Source organism: Anastrepha obliqua, chromosome 1 (assembly GCF_027943255.1).
Source record: "Anastrepha obliqua isolate idAnaObli1 chromosome 1, idAnaObli1_1.0, whole genome shotgun sequence".
Taxonomy (NCBI): Eukaryota; Metazoa; Arthropoda; class Insecta; order Diptera; family Tephritidae; genus Anastrepha; species Anastrepha obliqua.
Window position 1 is genome coordinate 176,631,246 of NC_072892.1, and position 25,193 is coordinate 176,656,438.

Consider the following 25,193-nt stretch of genomic DNA (forward strand, 5'->3'; position numbering starts at 1 on the left):
AAACCCGCATACTTATATTATGACTCTGTTGGCGTGCAAAATGTGTTAGGATATTTTATAAAACATAAAGAGTTGTTTTTTATTTTTTCTTGTAATTAAAAAGTTTTTTAAATAGTTGTTTTTGTTTAATTTTTTCCTTAAATTTTTTTGAAATTTTAAATTTTGATTTATAAAGAGAAGAAAATTATATTGAAAAAAAAAATAATTTTTATATTTTTCTTTTAATTAAAGTTTTTTTTAAATAGCTGTTTTTTTAAGAAGATTATATTTGAAATAAAAAATTATATATTTCTTTTAATTAAAATTTTCTTAAATATATTAGTTGTTTTCTAAATTTTTTTTTAAATTTTCAATTTTGATTTATAAAGAGAAGTTGATTATATTGAAGAAAAAAAATCATAATTAAATTTAAAAATTTACTTTTTAATTTTTCATTCGTACTTTTTAACCCATCTGTATAATTGAGTTATTTGGAGTGTTAACACCCATACATACAAAAAAGTGTTAGGATGTTTCATAGAACGTTTTTTTAATTTTCTTTTATTTTCAATTCTTTTTATTTTATAATTTAATTTATTGTATATTGAGAAATAAACTTACAAAATAACTTTTATACAAAAAATTCTGAATCCCATTTCGCTTCTGTTTTTATAGCATGGAACACATTTCCTCACCGTTTTTTAAATCAATTTAACTTATTTCGTTTTTTATTTTTTTCACCATCTGGTCACACTGCAGACGAGTCATCCAAATTTTGGCGGCGATTCGTTTACAGCTCTGCTACGTGCGTTGCATGCGTAATTCTCATGCTTCGCAGCATTTGGCAGGCAAATACCAGTCACTGGCAAAATAACGCGGCAGCCACAATCGCTTCTACCAGATTACGCTGCGACAAATTAGCATAGACCAACGTCATAGTCGGCAATACCGGCGGCGCGACGCTACAGAGAAGCCGCAAAACCGCGGCGCGTGTGCTACTGGTTGACGTGACTGCAGCGCCAATACATTGCATACTTCTGTAGTTCTTACTAAAGCTGTTATTGTAAGACAGCAACATTTTTTTGTTACTTTAAAATTTCTATATATGAATTACAAAAACAATGGTACGCGTATGTGCGGCATTGCGCAAAAGGAAAATCTTGCCATGCATTCTCGATAACAATGAAAATTGTTCGCATGCCTTGACAACATAATCGTTCCGCCACTTCAAAGCACTGCCAGCAGTTTTTACTTTCGCTCTCAGGCTGCGTCATTGCCGCCACAATAAGCGAGGTACAGACATACCTACATATATATGTGTGTGTATATGTATGAGCATGTTTGGCAATCGCTGAATATGCAACGCAATGCAATGCAGTTTTGCATGTAACATTAGCACGTACACACACTTACTCACTTATATGCATATATGCACACATACGCACATACACACATTGCAATTTAGTTGAGCTTGCAACCAGGTTTTTCCGCTGATTACGTCTTTTGTGGCCACAAACGCGCACACAAAAGTAGTTGGGTTTGCAGAGAAGCGAAGAGCAGAAAACGTGGAAGACAAAAAACAAAAATAAAAAAAAAGCAACACAAGTGCTTGCAGTGGCCAACTTATGGAGTTGCAACAAGCAGCAAGTTGCTTCTTTGGCTCTGTTGCATTTGTGCACCAACAATTGTGTGGATTTTCCTCTCAGCTGCCGCATTTATTTATTTTCCTTTTCTTTTGCTGTGGTTTCTGGTTTTCTTTATTTTCGCTGTCGATGCGCGATGACATAATTTCATGAACGTACCGGCCGGTTTTGTGGGGCATTCAGCCACTCGACCAACCACCAATAATAAACAGCTCCAATGGCCAGACTGTCGTCAGCCAATACTCACACGAATGAAATAACCAGCTGTTGCAACTTTTCATTTATTTTGCAGCAAATTTTTTAAGTTTTTTGTTTGTGTTAGGCCACTTTACTCATTTCTGTGAATTTTCTAATCGGCTCTCAGCGAATAGGATTTTAATCACATATGATAATAAATAAATAAATAAATAAATATTTTCCTCCAACTGATATCAAAATTTTAGTGATAAATTTGTGAATATTGATACATATTTTACTGAAACCGCTCCGATCCGAGACTATATTTGAGATTGCAAAATTATATTGCTACCGAATTGTACTTTTGACTATGTTGCATTTTGACTTGTGTTGCATAAGCGACACCCCATCATTCTTGAAATTTGAAAAAGGCGAGCCAAGAAACACAGGGATAATGATAACTCCTACAACACACAGGCTAGAAAGCCTCTGGAAAGTAAAAGGGTTGATAGTCAAGGAGGAAGGAAGATAAGTGACAGAGAGAAAGGGATGGAGTAAAATAGAGATAGAAACAGAGACAGAGATAGCTAGTCCTGTGAGAATTTTCCAGATTCTTTGGAAAATCTGAAAGTAACCTTCTGTTTGAAAGAACGAATTTTACTCGTTCTCATGACAGCGTAACCCAAAATTCGTAGCCTTGCTCTAGCAAAGACAAGACACTCACAGAGAAAGTGCTCATTGCTATCCGGCTCCTCGAAACAAGATCGGAACTTCAATAATTCTAATGGTGGTCATATGATGGCCATAGTTTTAGAAGAAAATTGGGCAGTTTTCTATTCGGGCTTGTCGCAAAACGCTTCGCAGTGCTGCAGCATTTTAGACTGGACCATCATTCTTTATGTAAATTGCATGCATAATCGCTGATCCAATTCATGATTTCTGTAAAACTGCTTCCGATTATTGGCTCTGATCACTGTGGAGTAACCGCTGATCCACAGTTGGTCATTGATATGAAAATCGAAACAGTTGGTTCAGGGGTTTATCGCTGAGTGACGAAAAGATAAGATACTTTGGACTATTTGAAATATATTTGGAAATATTTAGATGCTCATCTCACTCAAACACTGACTCTATGTAATATCATATTATACCAAAAATCGAAAAATTAAATTGTTGTATTTCTTAAAATGAGTTGTACTGAAGAAAGCAAAAATGTACTCAAAATATCAGCACTAACTCCGACACTCAATTCAGTGTACTGTGAAAAAATACGCCACTTCTCAGTTTAATCGCAAGTTGCTGTCTAGCCGACATGTTGATTGGGTATATAGTACAATACTTGTTTGTATATCTTACATTGTATTTATGTGCACCTATTCGTGCGCTCAGTAACTTGTTCGTGCGCAACTCAGCCTTTTCTAATTCTTTTATTTCTCTAAACACTTTAATAGTCCGTTTGTTTACTTCTTTTTTTTTTGCCAAATTTACGATTGGCTTTGCTTTTCAATTTCAGTTATTACCATTTTGTTTGTTTTTGTTATCAGCATATACTATTTGTGGTTTGTTTCGCACATTGGCGATATTACAAAATCTAAATTTTTCCATTGTTTTGCACTTACGCGCTCGCTTGCTGCCGCTTCCTTTGATCTAATGAGTTTTAAGGTGATATTAACTAAATTTGATACTAGTCCTTTTTTTTTGGAAAAAAAGTTAGATAAAATTTATAAAACTTGGATTTTTAATTCTGAAATATTCTCTGAAGTATTGCGATAAACTTTCAAAGGATTATTTGTTATGGAGTTGTGACGAAAATCATACGGTTGGCTGAAGTGGCAGTGCTACTTGTACCACGCAGTATATATATTGAGAGAGGTAGACCTAGAATCTCTATACCAAGAGGGAGGCGAGTGGTAGTTCACTCTCTCGCTAATTTGTCTGCTTTAGAATTCTCTGGTATGTCACTATGCCCTGACACTCATATCAAATGAATACGGATATTCCACCATCTTATTAAGAGATGCCCGGCACTTGCGAGCAATGATGGAGCTAGCGGCAACCCCAGTAAGAGATTTGATCGCCGCTCCGGCTATCAGAATAAATATGAATTTATTTAACGGTAGTCACATTTTTGACTAACCAGACAGCTGCCGCACTAATGACGAGAACTTCAGCATGAAATACGTTACAGTGATTATGAGGACGAGCCTTTGACTTCTTTTTTTTATTTTGAAGATTGAATATTGTCAATTATGAATGAAAAATAATATGGTTCAAATGACTGCCACGACTGGCTTTACAGTAGGCCATTCGATCAACCCAATTTTTAAACACATTTTCTATTGTTTGGGCTCCAATTTCATGAATGGCAACTTCGATTTCGTGTTTTAAAGCATCAATCGTCTCTGGATGGTTCGCATAGCATTTGTCCTTTACGGCTCTCCACAAAAAATAGTCCAACGGGCTTAAATCACAGCTCCGAGGCGGCCAATTGATATCGGAATTTCGGTTGATTATTCGGTTTTCAAAAACGGTGGCCAAGAGTTGAAGTGTAACTTTGGCAGTGTGACAAGTTGCACCATTCTGTTGAAACCAAATGTCATCCTCTTCAATTTTTGGAGACAAAAACTCGTTGAGCATGTCACGGTAACGCTCGCCATTTACTGTAACCGCGGAAGAAGAAGAAGACTCACCACTTTGGAAATAGGTTTTCAATATTTCCCAACTTTGTTCAAGCGTATAGCGACCCATTTCGTAAATGTCAAACCTTTAAGTAAATTATGAACATATTTGACATATCATTTGTGTTACCATTCTCAAAAAAATAGGTGATTCAAAAAGCAAACGCTATATGGCCCACCCTGTAGTAAACGTCAAAGCCAACTTTATCAACCATCTTTCAGTCATCAGTAAAGAACCGTAAGCAGTTTTTCCGGCCAGGTATATTGTCAACCCACTCCCGTCTAGCTGGATAATTTATAAAATATGGATCATCCAAACAAGTGTCCGAAACCTAAACCGCGGCATTGATTAGTTGCGGCAAGTCGAGCAGCAGTGTTACTTGCAATCTATTTGCCCACCAAGTCTAGGGGAGGTAAGAAGAAACGAGTATTCAGAGCAGAAGGTGTGATTCTAAGAGTGCCGCTGTCACTCAAAAAATCCAATCACAAAAAAAAGTCTATAAATTTTATATACCATATCCTATTAAGTTGTGTCGAATCCACTGAAATCGCATTGACAGCTGCTATGCCTCAGGCAAGCGCAAATTACTACACAACCAGCACTTTTTACTTTCATTCATACATTTGACGCCCACAAATGTCACTTCATTAAGTGAACACCACATAAATATATTTGATGTGGTTTCTCACCGCAGACAACAGCTAGGAAGCTTTCGTTTGCTTGCAAATAAACCCGTTCGATCGCCCACACACTACCTGCTCCTCATAGAACAAACGCTTAACGTCTACGTCTGTGATACGCGAAATACCTATGACATCTAAATTATGTATTCCATAACTAAAGTGTTTACAACTGATTGGTACATAGAAGTTATCAGTATTTCTTGTCAGTTTCATGCCATTTGAGTTCCTCCTAACGATTAATAATTCTCGGCTACAAATGTAAAAGAATACAGTAATGACATGTTTACATGTGTAAATCTGTCAGCTCAGTTAATTTATATAAGTGTGACATGCAACAAGTCTCACCAGCTGCGGTTACAACGAATATCCAAAGTGGGGGAGGAGGAGGAAGAGAGCGTTGGAAATCCAATACCAAATCGCGCATATGGTTTAAAAATCAATAAAGTGGAGAATAGAAAATAGAAAAAGTGAATCACACTCGGACGTGAAATTTGTTTAACGCATTTGTTGTAGTTGTACTAATCACAGTGGCAGTCAGCTGCTAGTTCACAAAGAGCTCATTTACATTATTATCGATTGAAAGGGACTTCTCGTATCATGTATGAATGCACAGGGTACCTATACCGAGACTCTGCATACCAAATGTCGTTGCTGAGGCGTTTCTCTCGGCACTTCGTAGGGTATTCGGGATGCCCATTTATTATTTTTTTCATTTTATTATAAATCTTAAATATATAACTAAACTACCCATGCTTTCATCATCATTTTGCATTCCGAAGAGTTCCAGCATGGAACATAGGGCCACAACGAGTTTTTTCCATTCGGCTCTGTTTTACGCCAATCACTTAGTCTGCGACTTCTTTGGTGGTTCCAGTTAATGGCGACCCTTGTTAAGTCACCATTTCCGCTCCAATTGCATTGGTTTCTGGCCCATAAGTCAGCATTCGAGATAATATTTGCGAATATATTTTGAGAATTTTACGAAGGCATCTTTTTAAAGAAACGTGAATCAGCTGACGTCGCATTTCACGTTTCACACCGGTAAAGTAAAGTCAACTTTGCATTGGAATTGAAAATTCGCAGTTTTGTGCGCCGTGAAATGTGTGATGCGTTCCAAATTGTTTGCAGAGAACCAAATGCCGCCACAGATTCTTTTATTCGGCTTTAGATTTCATCGTTTAAACCTCTAGAAGCCGATATAACGCTGTCTTAATTGCAGAAAGATTGTACATCTTCGAGATCGATACCATCAATTGAGAAATTGTGCGTATTTCCTTGTTTATGCGCATGACTTTGGTTTTATGGATATAGAACTTTAGGTCAGCTTTCCCAACTGCTTTTCGCACTGCTTGCATCTTTGCTGCCATGTCAAGATAGTTGTGTTACAGAAGGCAGATGTCAACTGCATAGTAAAAATCCGCTTGGCGCTCTTGTAGTCTTCAGGAAATACCGCCTTCAGTTGATGAGGAGTTCTTTATGACAACGTCCAACACGATGTTCAAGAGAAGTGGTGTTCTACGCATCGTAAACCTGCTAATATTTTGATTTTGTCAGCCATGCTTTTAGCTTCTAATTTATTTACATAAATTTTATACTGGAGTTTCAAAAAGGAAATAGAGCTATGAATCTGGTTAATGTAGACATTCTAAGCAACGTGGAGGGAACTCAATGGATTTAGGAGTATTTAAATTTATTTATTATGTGATCATTAAGAAGCTTCAACCAGATCAAGGTACTACAAGATCTTTTCAAATGCTTATTCCTAGAAGAAAATTATCTTCAATATTCGTGAAGCAATCTTTAGAAATGTTTTGACAAAATATTCTATCCTGAATATTGTGTTGTTGGTTGATGTAGTGATTCTTCCAGAAAGCAAGTAGCGCTTTCGCACCATTTTGTAGTCACATCCTCGTTACCAACTTGTTTAACGGTTATTTACTGCATGACTATATCCAGTCTTTGCGATTTAAGAACCTTCTTAGCTTGCTGAAATTTAAGCCAAACAGTTGTTCGGGACTCTAGAATAGTGGTTTGCCCAGGGCTGACATTCTCTCCTTCCATAGGGCAAGGCATTCACAGAGGAATTGGAAAATCGTTTCGTTTTTCTTCGGGTGTTTACAACTATGACAGTGTGTGTTTTGAGGGATGCCTGCTTGTTCTCCCACATACCAAAACCTGTGAGTCTTCAGGCGTCCTGTCGTTTCATATTTGTCTCTATTGCCTTTTGTTTGTTTCAGTTTGAAGGTGGGCCATAACGTTTTGCTAATTTTGCCTGTCGTCTGGCCTCTCCATCTACAATCCGCGATTCGATTAAAGGAGATTACAATTTTGATTGCACCCAGTGGTGTGAATACCGGTTCTGCAAGAACTTCATTTATGGCAAATTCCGCTCTTGCCAGTTCATCTGCATTTTATTATCTTCAATGTTCCGATGTCCCGGGACCCAGGTTAAGGTATATCGATTATTGGATTAGGAATATTGTGCAGAAGTATTTATTTATTTCAAAACTAAACGTTTTCATAGGAGATCGTTTTGTTAATATTTTCATTTGCTTTCATCTTTTGTATAAAAATTGAACCTTTCTCTGCGCATATTTGTGACTGGTAAACTGGAGAAAGTAGCCTGTCGAGTGAATTCAAACCCATAAGATTTATTTTTTCTTCACCACCCCAATTAGAAGATAGTCGCAAGATTTTACGATAGGCGGTGCTGTGGTCCAAATTGCATGTATCGCCCATTTTGACTCAAAGCTGAAAAAATAATTTTCTACGCAAATGGAAATAGTTTGTTCCAAAATTGCCTCAATAAGGGCGCTGGTGTTCAGATATGGCTCAAAAGCGTATTTATGGTCCGATTTGACTAAAATTAAAAGCACATAATAGCTACATGCAAAGATATATATGTTAAACTTGATTTGGACGCAGCGAGGAGTGACAGATTTTAAAAGTACAAAAAAAATGAGTTTTATAAATTTTGTTTAACCCTCAAGGTAAAGTTACATCAATTCAGACACAAAAATTAACTCGCTCGTGGACTATAAAATTATTATGATTAACAGAAATAGGCAAATGGAAAGTATATTTTTCAAATTACACTGTGTGGCGAAAAAAAAAACAAACAAAAAAATTGAAGCACTTTTATGAATGCTTAGTGCCAGTTGTAGTCTTAGTTAATCTAAGAAAAATGACCAGAAATAAATTTGCTTTACCCTGAGATTTTATATATTTATTTTAATAATCCACTGTGCAAATTACTTTACAGACTAGACATAAATATAAAAAAAATTCAATCTAAATTTGGCAACTAAAATATTAGCAATCAATAAAAATTCAATATTAAGCAAGTAAATTTAAATTTTTTACAAAATGAGATATGGAAAAAACAAATTCCAGCAGGCTGGAATTGGATAATGAATTGTGGTCTCAAAGTGGGAGAGAAGATTTAGTTTTAAAGTATAAAAATTGTGAAGACTTCTTTGTGGAACATTAAATCTTATTCACCCAAGCAGAGCTGAACAGTCAACGATGCCATTAACAACTCTGAAAATGAACGAAAGTGAAAGACTGACCTTCTCCTGTCCTGAGATTCTAAATTAGTTAGCTTTAGCTGAAAATTATAGGATGGCACAGGGGACTCAAGTCATAGGGAACAAAATGTCTGCTTAAGAAAAAAGTAAGCAGTAAGCAGTAGGCAGTTTGGAAAGCATATTTTAACGGCCGAGAGCTTTTTTTTTGTAATACTCGCCTATAAGAAGACGGAGAATTAGGTGAAATTCTAAATGTTTATAAGGATGAAAACTTAAACTAAACATTTAAACTGATTTATTTTAATAGGAATTCAATATATTTACTTGATTTATAATTTTATATCATCAACACACCAGGGGTGTACACAATAGCAATATTTGTTAAAGCGACATTTGTAAACTAAGCGATGATAAATAAATGAAATGAAAATTGAATTATTTTCATGTCCCCGTAGCGGGGCCTTTCGTTTTCGCCTAAATACTACTTCCCCGTAGCGGGGCTTTTCGGCCGTTAAGGGTTAACAGTTGTGAGTAATGAATTATCCAGACCAAGTTATTCAATTAGAAGGACGCAAAACGTGCAGACAAATTTCTGGATCCCGATATTGCTATTTAAAAACCCCATATTTCCGGATTTTCAAACGTGGTGTGGGATTGAATATTTTAGTGTATATGCTTGAGTGTGGACTTCACACACTTTTTTCCCCAAAATTCTCTTGCCTTGTCTGTTAATTCATCACTCCATGCAACACTACTTATATAGTAAGTATATAGATATAACAATTTGCAACTTTTTTCAAAAGACATGGTTACGTGAGTGGAATATACTAAGTGGTCTAAGAAATCAAATCTGTTATACGCCGTTTTATATATTATATATATTTTTTTTTCAAAGTACTCGAATGAATTTCCCTTTTTTGTGTATCAACATATTAACCCTATGTCTTTAACATATGGCCATTTTTTGTCACTTCCAGCGAAATTAAAAAGACAAACACAAAACAGGTGAAATTGTTCCCTGGCCCCTTTTACCATTAATGACTGTTTTGTATAGTACAATCACTCCTCGACACAATGAATTCAGTTGGTAAATTGTACATTTTTTCGTTGAAAGAATTTTATATAATTCTTTCCACTTTTCCTCTTTTTTTTTTGTTGTTCTTCCTCGCTCTTTCAAGCTATTGCACTGAAAACATTTGTAAATTCTTTTTAAATTATAGACATTTAACGCTTAATTAGACAGCGGCGAACACTGGAAAATTATTGACGTTGCGAGGTCACAGTAAGTTTTACTCAAATATACAGATGTGCAGATATACATACAGATGCAGAAATGTATGCACACTTGAACCACCCAAAGCGCTAGTTCACAACTAAAGTTCATAAGCGGCAGCTACAGGTATACATACACACGAAAATTCCGCAAAGTACCCAAACGCCAGTAATGGCTTGCCTTAACGTGGCCAGATACGCGTAATTAATTCAACTAATACCGGCTTTAATATGCGGGTCATAATTAATATACTTAGATTGTATTTTTAACAAGCAACTACTTACTTTGTAGGTTTAATTCATTTTATATCACAAATCTTTGTTTTCCAATTTACATTTTTCACTTAAGGGGGGAGCCTGGTTTAGAGGCTTCAAAAAATCGTTTTTTTTTCATAAATGTCTTCTCAAACTATCCAATTTTCTCAAAATCCAGTAGCGCTAGCTATACATATCTGATTACATTTAGATAGCAGACTAAATTGGCTACAGCACATCACAGCTAAAAGATCTCAACTGAAAACAAAAATTCGTAAAATGTACTGACCGCTTGGTCGGAAATCTAAACTGAGTCTTAAGAACAAAATTCTGCTTTACAAGACTATATTAAAATCTGTTTGCTCAGCATCTCTTCTTCTTCTTAATTGCCGCGATAACAGTCGTTTCTTTCTCGTGCTAGTTCCCTCTAGTTTCAGCACCCGTACTATGCATTATTCTCATTTACTTATTGTCTAACAACAGCTTGTAAATACAGGGAATGCGAAAAAAAATGTAATCAATAAATCTTGTAGATATAATCCATGCCAAAGAAATGGAATGCTGTTATTAATGCAAAAGAAGAGTAATAAAATACTAAATTTGTGTGATTTTCGTTTAATATTATGATATAAAGCTGAATTCATTGGAAAATATTGTGTACACTTTATTTTGATGCCCGCAATATATGTACGTGAGTCACTTCACACACTTCACCACTTGCTGTCTAACTGTCAAACCAGCAGGCAAGCCAGCCTGCCAACCACAAGGCAGGCAACCAACCGCTTACCCAACCGGTTTGCCTAAACTATAAATGAACCAGCTGAAACTTAAATTTGCTCACCCTTATTAACTAAATACTGGACTTTTATTTATTTTATTATTTTCAATGATCAGTTTTACAATTGATTTTCGATTAAGTAAATAAAGGTGCCAGTTTGTCGTCTATCGAAATATTGATTGTAAGACTACAGAGCCTGAAATTTATGGAATATTTTTTTGCTTGAGCAGATTTTAAGGTTTTTGCGTTGAATCTTAATTGCACCTTTTCCTGTGGCTTCTCAGAGCTTTTCGTCATGCACATCATATACATACAAACATGCGTACATACATGCATACATAGTGCTATATAGGCCTTTATAGGCATTGCGACGTTAAAAATCAAGGTTAAAGTATTTTTGAAAGAGCAATGAAGGTAAGCAATTGTGAGCAATTAAAATTTAAATTTGTAAAATGTCCAGGTTTTCCTTGGGCAGAATTGCAAGTATTGCAAGTCAAGTAGAGCAATAAAATTGCAATAAAATTATCGACATTTCGCTTCGTATTTCACTAGAAAAAAATTTAATAAAAAAAACGCATTTTATTTAATTAATTTTGAATTTAATTGGTATTGGAAATGATTTTTATTTAATACTTAATGCGTTCAGCAGTTTGCCTTCAGCGCACACATGCGAGCATATGCATGTATAGGGTGTTTTTTTTAACAATTTGAGAAATTAAAATGATATTACGAAACAGAATATATCTCGAATATTCGAATGAATTGCCTTTATTATAATTTTTAATCGAATTTTAATATTCATTAATTAAATTGAATTTATTTTATAATATTTTATGCATTTGTTCATATATATTTTATTATTTTATTTTTACTACAATCTAGTAGATAATTTCGTAAACTCATATTTCATATTTTTTGAATATAATATAATATCCGGCATATGTCCATCGCGTCTACGAGTTATACTTGCACGGACCCTTCGATCAGTCCAGTTTTTGGCTTCTTTTACCAATAAATCTGAATAATAAACCTAAATTACCCCAATCGACATTTCGACGTTGCTGTTGTTGTTGTAGCAGTAAAACAAGCCCTGTCAGTGTAGTGTTACGGGTCGTCTTTGTATAACTCATCTAAAGGTAGGCCCGGAAACATGCTGTTTCGACAGGTTGGGTCCAGAGGGAGAGGGGTGTTAGATGAGTGGGTTTTAAAGGGCATGTGAAAAGGTGGTTAGTGTCGCAAGGGCTGCTCTCACATGCCGGACATATGTTTGGTATGTCAGAGTCGATTCTGGATAAATAGGAGTTTAACCTGTTACAACGTCCAGACCATAATTGAGCAAAGTTACGTGGGTCTCACGAGGCAGCTGAATCTCTTCATCTGCTGTAGGTGCTGGTTGGACTCCAATTACGGCATTCGGGGGTGGGGAGCTTAGAAAGGTTTTGACGGTCTGCCGATGAATGTCGTGTATTGTCTTTCTAAACACTGTCTGGTCCAGTAGATGTCTGTTCGTTTTGTACTAGATCTCGTCGACGTAATTGTAGAGGTGTCTCCTGACGTGCCTAGGAGGCAGCTCTGGCTCTAGCAGGTGTCTGCAAGAGTGAAACCTGCGGTAGCACCCTAACATGAACTGCTTGCTGAGCAGTTTATTGTGTTCCATTACAGGGAGCATCTGTGCCTCGTTGTGAAGGTGTTGAATAGGGTACATCAAGAGGCAACCTGCCGCCGTCCGAATAACAGTGTTTTGGCAAGTCTGTAGCTTTATCCACTACATGTCACTAGTTCCAGGTGACCAGACAGGCGCAGCATAGTTTAGAGCTGGCCGGTCAATTGCCTTAAACGTCGATAGTAACAATTCTTCGTCTTTGCCTCAAGTGCTGCCGGCAAGCGATTGAGGATCTTGTTGCAATTTTGACATGTAGTGGCAATTGCGGTTGTGTGCGCAGAGAAGAAGAGCCGTATAGCAAACTGTCGAAGGTTACATCCAAAATTTTGGAATTTTCGACAGTCGGAATTGGTGTGTCATCGACTTTTTCCTTGAGCTTACTGGGGTGGCAGCTCTTGGTCGGGAAAAACCCAAGTCATTCCGGTACATCCGCTTCAACACATCGCTCTATGAACTTTGCGAACAGATTTATTTGATTATTTTTTCAAAGTAAATTTCCACAATTTGGAAGCGTTGTTCTGGCGATGAACGATTCATGATGACTTGCGCATTGTTGCTGAACCGAAATGTGGGAAATGTCAACACAGCAAACACTTGGCCATTTTCAGCTATCAAACCATAGTTATCGATATCGATAGTTCTTATGCAACTACAAGAACACCCCATACAAAGTGGTGCATAATTAATCATGAAGGGTAGAAGGAAGTGTTCTACAAACTTTTAAGACGTAAAAATATTCGCTGAGAGGCTTTATGGCTGCTGACTGTTTTCGAATGCTTAAAAAAACTTGATCACACATAAATTGTCTCAAAAAAAAGGGAGCAAACAAGATATGCCTGCAGCTAATGAGATGCAGAGCTGGCATACGACAGTGCGCATGGAAATTCAGTTCATGCCCTCATGGAGCAACGGAGATGCAGATGAAGCCAGTGTCTTTATTATTAGGTGCGCAACTAAGTTCTCGATGTTTTTTTTTGATGAAAAAAACAACTTTATTCGAAGGTTTTTGGCCTTCCTTCACGCGGACGGTCGTCAACATTAAAATCACCGTCTTTGAAGCGACGAAATCAATCTCGGCACGTTGTTTCACTTAAAGCAGCATCTTCATAAACTTTTTGTAACTCTCGATGCGCTTCAGCCGCCGTTTTTTCCGCATGAAAGAGGAAGATACTAAGTTTGCCTTGGTTCAGCTTAAATGAGGTACAAAGCTGAAAATTATTTCCTTCACTTCTTACAACAACTACACTCATAAAGCAGTTTATAAATACAAAAAGCTATTATAAAGGGTTTTTCAATAAGGGCGGGTAGATGTTGAAATGGAATCAAATGGCGTTTGCTGTGTAGCACGTAGCCCCATCCTGCTGGAACCACATGTCGCCTAGGTTCATATGGTTCAATATGGGCCATAAGAAATTGGAAGGGCCACCACGTCTACCGAAAAATGGGCGCAATGCGCGCAACGTTTGCGTTAATGAACACACATTTTGATAATAAAGTTGTATCATTTGAACGTGCTGTTCAATCGTGTAACTTGCCATGATGATTTGGCATAAACAACTGAATAATAAACAAAAGATTTGACAGATGTCACCAAAACGAAATGGCTGCCACAGGGCGCCAAAATCGACCCGCGCCAATTGAAAAACCCTATACCTACAACTATTTATTTTTAACTGCATTGTTGCCACCTGTAATGTCTTACATTTTTATTTAACGAAAAGTTGACAGAACTAAGTCGAGTTTATCATTTCGACAAACTGATCTGATAGTCCACAGTTAAAATAACACCTTGGCTTATTATCCTTAGAGCAATTTTCTCAACTAACCGTTAATGTTACGGCTCACTTCAGCACGCTGATAAACCAATGCCAAAGGCAAAATAATTAAAGCGATCGATATACATAAAAAGAAAACTATTTTTACTCCAGTCTGGCCGTAGTTTGGGAACCAGAAATTTTATTTCCTTCAGGCAGTTAATAAAAAAAATAGTGGACACTTTAAAAATCCATCGGGTAGTAAAGTCCACAGTATTGGTGAGACTAGAAAAGGGCCTATAGACGACTTTTGATAATATAAAAAATATTCGCTTGCTAACAAATACTCTGTACTTCTTCGCCTACTCAACTCATTTACAGTAATTACATAATTTAATGGCAAATTATCATTAATAGCACCAGTATTTTTACAACTTGTACTTTGGCGAAAATATTTATTATTAATTAACGCTGATGTCACTAAATAAATCTGAAATTTGAGTAAACACTTCAGCGTCAAGCGTCTCCACAGTTAAGTACTTACATGCCCAGAAGCCTATACACATTTTCTCATGTCGGCATATAAATCTACATGCATATCTGAGTGCTAGTATACAAGCAAAGAAAGCTCCTGGTTGATGTGTGATTGAAATGTGTAAGGTGACAATCATAAAACAAAAATCAACAATAAATTCGATTACCTAAGACATTGCAAAGTTTGTACTAATTGAATTTACAAGTGCTTTTTGCTTTAATTTTTATTTAATGTTGATAATTTCTTGTTTTTTCTCCAAGCGCACTTGTACTTTGTCAACACAACCAATCACTTAAAATTCTCGCTTTTGCAATGAGGCAACGACAACACATGGCTGAAGGGAGAGCAAAACTCAAACAAATGCTGCCGCATGATGAGTTATGTAAAGGTCCAGCAGCGCAGTGCATCTAATAGTTTTTCAAAATACGTACAAGGTTTTGTTAGTGTGTAATGGAGGCAGTGCAGGTAGAATTGAGATAAAATCACGTATACGCACTGTTACACTTTTTGTGCAGTGCTGATTGGAGTCTCGATTACATGGAAAAGCATTTCAGTAGGTGCTGATAAATAGTTTGTTTACACATCGTGTCATTGATATTAATTAATTCGTGCAATTGCAATACAAAAAGGGAGAGAGAGGAATCAATCAACTGTTGATTATTTGCTTACATATTGGCGTGTTATAAGTAGGTTAAAAAATGTATAACTGTAAATATACGCAGTGCATTGAGGCTGCAAAAAAAAGTTATGTGCAAATATTTTGTACCAAAATACATATTGTGAGAATTTCTAGTACTAATTTCGAGTTCTAAAATTGTAGTCCAAGGTTTACTAGCAAAAACTTTGTGTGCTAAGGCTTTGCGCTAACTTTAGTACTACTAATTTTTTTCTTACGAAAGCGCATTATTATATTTTCAATATGTCGGGAGCTTTTTATAAAATATTATTTCTTGTAACGTACTAAAAAATTTAATACTAAATTTAGTGTACTAGTGTACTAAATTTAGTGCTAAAACTTTTTTCTTCTTAAAAAGCTTTATATTTATAAAGAAATAAAATATTAATATATTTCTTGAAATGTACTAAAAAATTGATGTAATAATTTAGTACTAAAATTTTTTTCTTCTTAAAACGCTTTTAAATAGATATTGATTAAATCGTAAATTGTTTATAGATTTTTTTCGTCAAGTACTAAATAATTTATTACCAACACTTTTTCTCTTTTTTAAGGCCCTGTGATTATATTTTAATTATATCAGTAATGCTTTATAAAATTGCATTAAAAAAGTAATATTTTTCATGCTTGGTTGGTTGGTTAAAGTGATGATTCTTCCAGAATCCAACTAGCGCTTCCGCACCATTTTGTTGCCACATCCGCGTCTCTAACTTGTTTGACGGTTATGTATAGCATAACTATATCCAGTCTGTGCGGTTAAGGAACCTTATTAGGTTGTTGACGTCTAAGCCAGACAGTTGTTCGAGATTCTCGAACATCGGTTGGCCCAGGGTTAACATTCTGTCCCTCCATAGGGCAGGGCATTCATAGAGGACATGGAAGATTGTCTCCTTTTTCTCCGGTTGTTTGCAACTGTGACAGTATGTATTGTGAGGGATACCCATTTTGGCTGCTTGTTCTCCGATAGATCAAAAGCCAATTATGACTGCCGTTTCAACAGGCGTCCCGACGTTTCATTCTTATTAATGCCGACGATTGCTTAAGGTTGTAGATGGGCTATAACATTCTGCTAATTTTGCATTTCGTCTGGACTTTCCACCTACAGTCCGCTACTCGGAGGTATTTTTCATGCAGTACCAAAAAATATTTTTTTGGTTTTGCTAAAGCTTACGCTTATATTTTCTTTAGTTTGTGAGTTTTTTATAAAATATTACTTATTGAAATGTACCAAAATATTTAGTACTAAATCTTTGTTGTTGTTAAGAACTATATAAATTATAAGTGCATAATTGTGCTTTACTTTTTCCTTTACTACTACTCTCTACTTTAAAAAATTTGATGGCATAATTTGTTTTTAATTTTAAATATGATATCATAAATTATTTATAATTTTTGTTTGTTTTTTGTTAAGTACTAAAAATCTTAGTCCTCTTATTTTTGTCTTATTAAAAATTTAGCACTGCTAGTTTGGCTACAGTGCAATCGTTTTGCTCATGTAAGTCAAAAAATAAAATAGACTTACTAAAAAGGCAGTACTTCCTTTCCTTATTGGGTTTTAGTCCCTTTATTAAGGTTATTAAACAAATTATTAATAAAGATTCTGCTTTTTTGTAAAATACTAAAATATTTAGCACCCTAATAAAATACTTAGTACTCTAGTACTAAAATATTTAGTACTCTAAGAAAGTATTTAGTACCCTAGTCCTAAACCATTTAGTACTCTAGTACCCTAATGTGCTAAAAATTGTGTACTCCTATTTTTGTCTTATTAAATATGAAGTACTCTTATTTTTGTCTTGTACAAAAATTTAGTACTATTATTTTTGTCTTAAAAATTGGAGCACTCTTCTTCTTGTCTAATTAATAATTGAGAACTCTTATTTTTGCGTTATTCAAATTTATTACTTTCATTTTTGTCTTATTAAAAATTTAGTACTCTTGTGTTTCAGCGCAATCCTGGTGCTGACATACTAAAGAAGAAGTACTTATTTCTCTTAATACGAGCTTAGTAATTGTGTTAAGGTTATAAAATAAATTATTTATAGAATTCTTCGTTTTTTAGTACTAAAATATTTAATACTCTTTAAATACACAAAATCAAAAATCAAAATTTAGTGCTCCTATTTTTGTTTATTAAAAATTTAGTACCCTTGTTTTTCTCTTACTAAAACTTTAGTACTCTTTTTGTCTTATTAAAAATTTAGTAGCTTTATTTGTGTGTTATTAAAAATTTCGTACTCTTACTTTTGTATAATTCAAAATTTAGAACTTTTATTTTCGTCTTATTAAAAATTTAGTACTCTTACTTCCGTCCAATTCAAAAATTTAGTACTTTTGTTTTTGTGTTGTTAGAAATTTAGAGCGCTTACATTTGTCTTATTAAAAATTTAGTACTTTTATTTTTGTCTTATTAAAAATGTAGCACCGATATTTGGAATGCATCGCAACCTGATGCTGATGTAAGTTAATTAAAAAAATTTCAATGCCAAATTACTTTCTAATGCCAGTAAAAGAATTTCAATGCACAAGAAACCACCTTCTGTTCACTGCTCCTCAGTTAGTTACATCTATAGCAATAACAATATCCATCAATTATAGCGCAAAGCATCGCATGCGTCTATGAAGCGCTTTTATCAAAAGCTTTAATTGTTCAGAATAATACTTGCTTGTGGTTTCCTACAACCATGAAGTAGATTTTAATTAAATGCAACTCCAGTTACATTTCACTGCGAATTAGTATTACCCATTAAATGAGAGCCACCCAACGGTACAAAGGTTCAAATATGTTTTTGTTGAGCGCAAAATTGTGATTGGCTGCACTAATGGCATTCCACTGCATATAAACAAACAACGGCACACACAGGTATATATATATATACATATATTTACAATATGTAAGGACAAATATGAAGGCACACATATGTATATACACATACATACATATATACATACACACTTAGTTGAAAAATAAATAATTGCTTTAAATGAATTGGCAAGAAAGTGCAACTGCGCTAATAACAAAATGCATTCATTATGTAAATACATACACACAAATACATATATGTAGATATGTATTTAATATGTATTTATACCTACCCACATGCACACATACACACATGCACCCCAAAGGAATGATACTGCGCTAATAACAGTCGTTTAAAATTGTCAGTCCACTGCCCATTCAACTGCAAAGCAATCAATTTAATAGAACTGAAAGTGGCAGGTTGCGGCCAGTAATGTGCAAAGTGCAAAAGTTACCCGACTTTCTGACTCTTCAACGCATGACACGACGTTGCAAAACACTTTGCAAATAATATACAGAAGTTTCGAAAATGTATGTGTGTAGCTAGCACACCTGCATGCAAATACAAACTAACACAGAGAAACATCGTAAATGTAAAAAATATACGAAATTCGCGCTTTGCGTGCGCAAGAAATTCAATAAAGCATTCATCTTCATTTCAACTACTCGTACAGTATAAACCATGTGTTTGTGTGTGTGCTCGTATGCAGGTAGCTATGTGTATGTGTATGTGTACAAGTATTTTCCTTATATTTATTTTATTAACCCTTAGGAGCATGGTGGGAAGCCAGGTTCCCACCTTCTTTTTTCTCAACTTTTCTCTACAGATTTGATATTTATGAAAATGGGACCGAGAAAATTTATTTATATGATAATCCATATATCAAAGAATGCAACTGAAACTAAGAAAATTGTTTTGCGTGAATTTATAAACAATTACAGATAAACAAATTGAAAAAATCGTCTATTTTCAGGAAAAAATTCATTTTTCAACAAAGTACATAATGTATAAAGATGGGACATGATACTATAAGGTTTTTGGGGTTGCTGATTACGAATCTGAGGTCAGATTTGAGAAATTCAATATGGCGGATACAAAATGGCGGACATATTTTTTGAAACATTGTTGGATACTCACCAAGTTTGATATTAGGGAGTTTTTGGGGTCGCTGATTACGAATTTTGGGTCAGATTTGAAAAATTCAAAATGGCGGATACAAAATGGCGGACATATTTTAGGGGTATCCAACATTTAAAAAAAAATATGTCCGCCATTTTGTATCCGCCATTTTGAATTTTTCAAATCTGACCCAAAATTCGTAATCAGCGACCCCAAAAACTCCCAAATATCAAACTTGGTGAGTATCCAACAAGTTTTCAAAAAATATGTCCGCCATTTTGTATCCGCCATATTGAATTTCTCAAATCTGACTCAAGGTTCGTAATCAGCGACCCCAAAAACCCTTAAAATTGCATGCAATCATAAAAGCGATTGGTAAGTAAAAAGTGTGCTTCAAAGGGTTAATTTATTTTTGCTATTTGCAATCGCTAATGCTCGTCGCCGATATCTATTACAGAGTAGCCAAACGTTGGAAATGTGGTCATTTGTATGCTGACAAGCGCGGAGCAGCTATTATCGTTAGCTTGCGCTATTATTCTTTGTTCATATGCCTCTACGAGAGGTATCTTTTATATACATATATAGCAGACACAAGTGCATGTGTGTATGTAATTATTTTTATTATATATTTTTCGAGCTTGTCAATCATTGCTGAAATGCAAATTTCGCAAAACAGGATATTGCATTTGAATGCGGGAGGAAGAAGGCAAAGAAAAGCAAAAGTGATGAGTGCTTACATCCATATTTATATTAAACTACGAAATTAAATAACATACGAAAAAACACTTTTAAATATGCATGGGTAGATGGCAACTAACGATAATTGCGCCATTGCGTTGGAAATTTTATACAGCAGATTGCAATTTTGAAGTTTCTTCAGCAAGGCAGAGTTAGTGAGTTTAGTGAGGATTTACAGCGAAATAAAAAATTAAATAAACTGACTAAAATTAAAAACAAAAATATCAGACTAAGTTGATTTTAGAGATGCCTAAATAATGAATTGAGCCAATAATACCTGTGACCAGTCAAATCTTTCTGCATGTAAGAAGGTTCAATGACGGACGAGTATCGTTTCCCCGACAGTCGGTTCTACGTCACCGAAATGCCCCGGTTTTACTAAATACCCAGCAGTACTCCCGGTACATGTATGAGGAATGTTTTAACAATAAACGCAGAAGGGTTTGATTGGTCACAGGTATTATTGGCTCAAATCATTATTTAGGCATCTCTAAAATCAACTAGTTTTAATCTGATATTTTTATTTTTGGGGGGAAAAATCTCCCTGTTGGGCTTTTCAAAATACGTTTTGAAAAAGTTTGCTCCATATGGATAAGTTTTATGGTGCTGGAAAATAAAGCAACAGCGACTTGTTTAGGCGTCTTTTTTTAATTTTTTGTTTTTGTTTTTTGAGCGCTCAGCTCAAAAGCAGCCAAAATAGGTAACGCCTGCCCAATACTGATTCTATCGTACTAATTTCATCGAGTGAAGCTCCCAAGTTACGTCTTCAATCAGTTTAATTTATTCAAGGCATTCCTTGTATTACCCATAAAACAGCTCTCTGCGCCCGAAATCTATGTAAGACATTACGGTGGCTCGAAAAAGGAATGATAGAATTTTTCTGGATGTCATCACCAAATTTTTTATTATGGCTAAAAAATACGAGACATCTATTTTTTACTTTTTTATTTTGACTCGCGCGCCCATGCTTTGGAAATTATAAAAATAATTTATTTTTATTTTTTATTTCGATTCAAAAATATAAAATAAATAAATAAAAAATATATATTCGACTTTGAAAAATATAAAAAAAAATGTTGCTTTTTATTTTGGCTCGTGCCACCAATGCTTTGAAAATTATCATTTAGTACCCATTGAAAAAATGCACTTTTTCATAAGTTTGACGCTTTGAAAGTTATAAAAAAAATTATTTTTATTTTTTAATGTTTTATTTTGATTCGAGCCGCCAACGCTTTAAAAAATATAAAAAAAATTATTTCTACTTTTTTATATTTTATTTTGAAACGCTAAATTTGACGCTAGAAAAATATAAAAAAAATTATGTTTTTTTTTATTTTGGCTCGCGCCGCAAAATTTTGAAAATTTTCAAAAAAAACTTTATTTTTACTTTTTATTTTTTTTCTTTTGTCTATGAAAATTATAAAATTTTGGTAAAATTTTTTTTCAACTTTTGTTTTTGACTCGTAGCACTAATGCTTTGAAAATAATACAAAAAACACTTTATTTTAAGTTTTTAATTGTTTTATTTTGACTTATGTGGCATCAAAAACTAGAATTTTTGCCTTCTTGGCCAGAGCGAAAGGTTCTAATAGTTGGCTATCTCCAGCATACGCCTATAAAGGCTTACGCTGATTTTGCAAGAATTTCTCTAAAAAAAAATAAAATAAAATAAAAAATATATAAAAAAAAAATAAATTGACTACTAAAGCAAAAATTCCCTACAACTGTTCTATTGTTAACAGTCAGTACATTTTCAATGCTTTTAAAAATATTTACGTTTACACTTCAGCTAAGCGCACTATGGCGCAAAATTATTCACCCCAACGGAAGGATGGCTCAAAAAAGAATGTTTTTTTCTTTCTGGATGCCTTCACCTAAATTTGTAATATGGCTAAAAAGTAGGAGACACCTATTTTTTATTTTTATATTTTTTTATATTCATATTTTGAACGCCAATGCTTTGGAAATTATACAAACAATTTAGTTTTATTTTTCTATTTTGACTCGTGCCGCCAATGCTTGAAAATTAATTTCAATTACTTCAGAAATGAAACTGATTTTTAAAAATTGTTTCCGTTCGCGGCCTCCACATTTTTTATATGGAGGAAGTCACACAACGCCGTCAGCAGAAAAAATTGTTAAAAATCAACGCAAATATCAATTTGTGAATCACTTGAGATATGCAATTTTTTACAACAAAATTCAATGATCATAAAACTGCATATCCAAAATTTTGCTGAAAATTCTGTTTGAAAAGTCTGAAATTTTGAATAAAAATTTGTCGAATTTGAAAAATTTGAAATTTTTGATGAATTTGAAAAATATGAAATTTTTGATGAATTTGAAAAGCTAAATTGTTTGTTGAATTGAATTTGAAATTTTAGATGAATTTGAAAAATTGAAAATTTTTGATGAATTTGAAAAGGTTGAAATTTTTGATGAATTTGAAAATTTTGAAATTTTGAAATTTTTGATGAATTTGAAAAATTTTAACCTTATGATGAATTTGAAAAGTTTAAAATTTTTGATGAATTTGAAAAATTTTAAATTTTAGATGAATTTGAAAAATTTTAAATTTTTGATGACTTTGAAAATTTTGAAATTTTTGATGGCTTTGAAAAATTTTAAATCTTTGGATTTGAAAAATTTTACTTTTTGATAAATCTGACAAATTTTAAATCTTTGATGAATTTGAAAAGTTTGAAATTTTTGATGAATTTGAAATTTTTGATGAATTGGTAAATTTTTAATTTTTAATGAAAATTTGCAGAATTTTTACAATGTTTTTTTTACAAAAGTTTGAAACTTTGCTTTATACGGTTATTTTTATAGTATGAACTGTATTTTTGTAAAAAAATAATTCGAATTAAAAATAAATAAATAAATAGTCAGAACTTAGTCCGGCTTAGAAAATAGTTCGACTTAGAAAATAGTCACACTTTTTATAAAAAAATAATTGAAATTGAAAAGTAAATAAATAATTAGTCAAAACTTATCAATATTAATGTGTGGCGTACATTTCTTCTGCCGATGTCAGTATGTATGATTTCTGAAAGGCCCTACTGACTGATGGCGATATAATAAATTTGAACGCAAAAGCCATACATTGAGTTTTGTTGCCTATTTAATATAAAAAAAGTAGTACATTTTTGTCAAAAAAACAAAACATAAGGGGTGTTTTTTTTTACAAAATTTATTACTTTTTTTATATTAACTACTCAAATTGCGTCATATTTTTCTTACTTCCTGTGCTCTATTTCTATTTTTAATTCTATTTGTAATCTAAATCTATTATACGTTTATTTACTTCAGGGAATCACAACAATCCCCATTTTTTCATCACATAAAAACCTTCATTCTGCCGATTCATTGTCTTATTACGTGTAGTATTTCTGCACCAGTCTTTTGTGCTTGTATTTTTAATTTTTAATTTTTTATTTTTATATTTTTTTTAAATTTTTTTATTTCGTTTTGTTGTTTGGTAAAATTTTTATAAGCCTTTGTCGCCAATTTCAGAAAAAAATAAGAACTTCATTAATTTGCACTTACTTTGTCTGCCTTTGCTTTTATGCAACGCTGTGTGCTCCAAACAAAATTTGATATTTTTAAAAATCCGTAAATTAAATTGCGTGCAAAAGTTCTCAACACGTGTTTCTCTGCTCCTCTGCCACCGGCTGCTTTTTGCTCAATTGATGCTGCTTGGCTGCCAAACTCTTTTTTTTAACTAAAAAATCGTCAAATTCTTCAGTTTATTGCTTTGTTTTTATTTATTTATTTGTTTTTTTTTTTTTTAATTTTTACTACCCGTTTGTGTAGTTTCGCTTACTTCGCAGTTCTCTGCAGAATTTTATTGCTCTGTAATCGAGCAGTAGAAATCTCAGATTTCACACACAAAAGACTATGGACACAAACTTGTTTCTTCTCAGTTAAGTTGTATGTATGTATGTAAGCTGCGATTTGTTATGCTTTAACTAGCTTGGTAACACACGCCGTATTCCTTTTTTGCATGTTTTGTAATATTTTGATGGAAACTTTTACTATTTTTGGTGAATAAATTTTGTTCGCAAAATTCTTAGCCGAAAAAATGCAAAACAGTGAGCGAAAAAAATTACATAAAATGTTGCAAAAAACTTTGAGAACGTGAAATTCACTTTTTCTTGTAAAAAAAACAAGAAATTTGCAAAAACTTTTTTATTTATTGATTTTTTTAATGTTATCGAATTTAATTTCGATTTTTTTATTTACCATTAGATAAGTAAATATTGCGATTTGTTTTTTGTTGTTTTACTTAATATGTTCGTACTTCCGGCAACAGCGAGTTTCACTATGGTTGCTAATTTTCTAAAGGTTTTGCCAAAGTAATTTGGTTTTATCAAAAATATTGAAATTAATTTATTCTACTTTTGCTAACCGCACTCGAATCCACAACTCGTTAAATTCTTCAATATTCCGACATCAACGGCGAGACCACAGCTGCACTTGTGTTACGTTTAACCGTCCAAATCGTACTGAAATGACGGACATACAATTACCATAAGCTCAACCGACGGCGCCGTTGCGTATTTCGAAATGCTTGGAAATCACTCAGCCAAGTTACTTATACTCAATGCTACAGTTGATGAGCTCAAACGCAACTAGCAGCAGCGTAAACATCAAATGTTGACTTGAGTATTTTTTTTTGTGTTACTTTTCTGGCTTTTCAGACTTTGCGCCAAGCACCAGGCACCGAGCCTGCAAGTGCTTTGATCAGCATAAAAATTGTCTCGAATGATTGAGGAAAAGTGGAGAAACAGAAAAAGTCATGGAAATTTTAAATTTAAAGAAAATAATTTTAATATTAAATGATTAATGAAAAGTGGAAAGACGGAAAGAGAGATATAAATGGGCATTTTAAATTGAAATACGCCTTAA

The 25,193-nt window shown here is 33.9% G+C and overlaps 1 protein-coding gene across 3 annotated transcripts in view; it reads right to left on the minus strand.

Annotated features, from left to right (window-relative positions):
- The window catches only part of LOC129241700 (ABC transporter G family member 23), a 107,577-nt gene extending 82,764 nt beyond the window's left edge, over positions 1-24,813 (minus strand). The window contains exons 1-2 of one of the 3 annotated variants that reach the window (XM_054878174.1): positions 24,528-24,813; positions 23,832-24,353 (exon numbers count right to left, since the gene is read on the minus strand). The gene's annotated coding sequence lies outside the window, so the exon portion shown is untranslated. Of the gene's footprint in view, positions 1-23,831; positions 24,480-24,527 lie in introns of those variants that run through there. The other 2 variants (XM_054878183.1, XM_054878191.1) reach the window with 2 other exon arrangements.
- Positions 24,814-25,193: the final 380 nt, after the last annotated feature.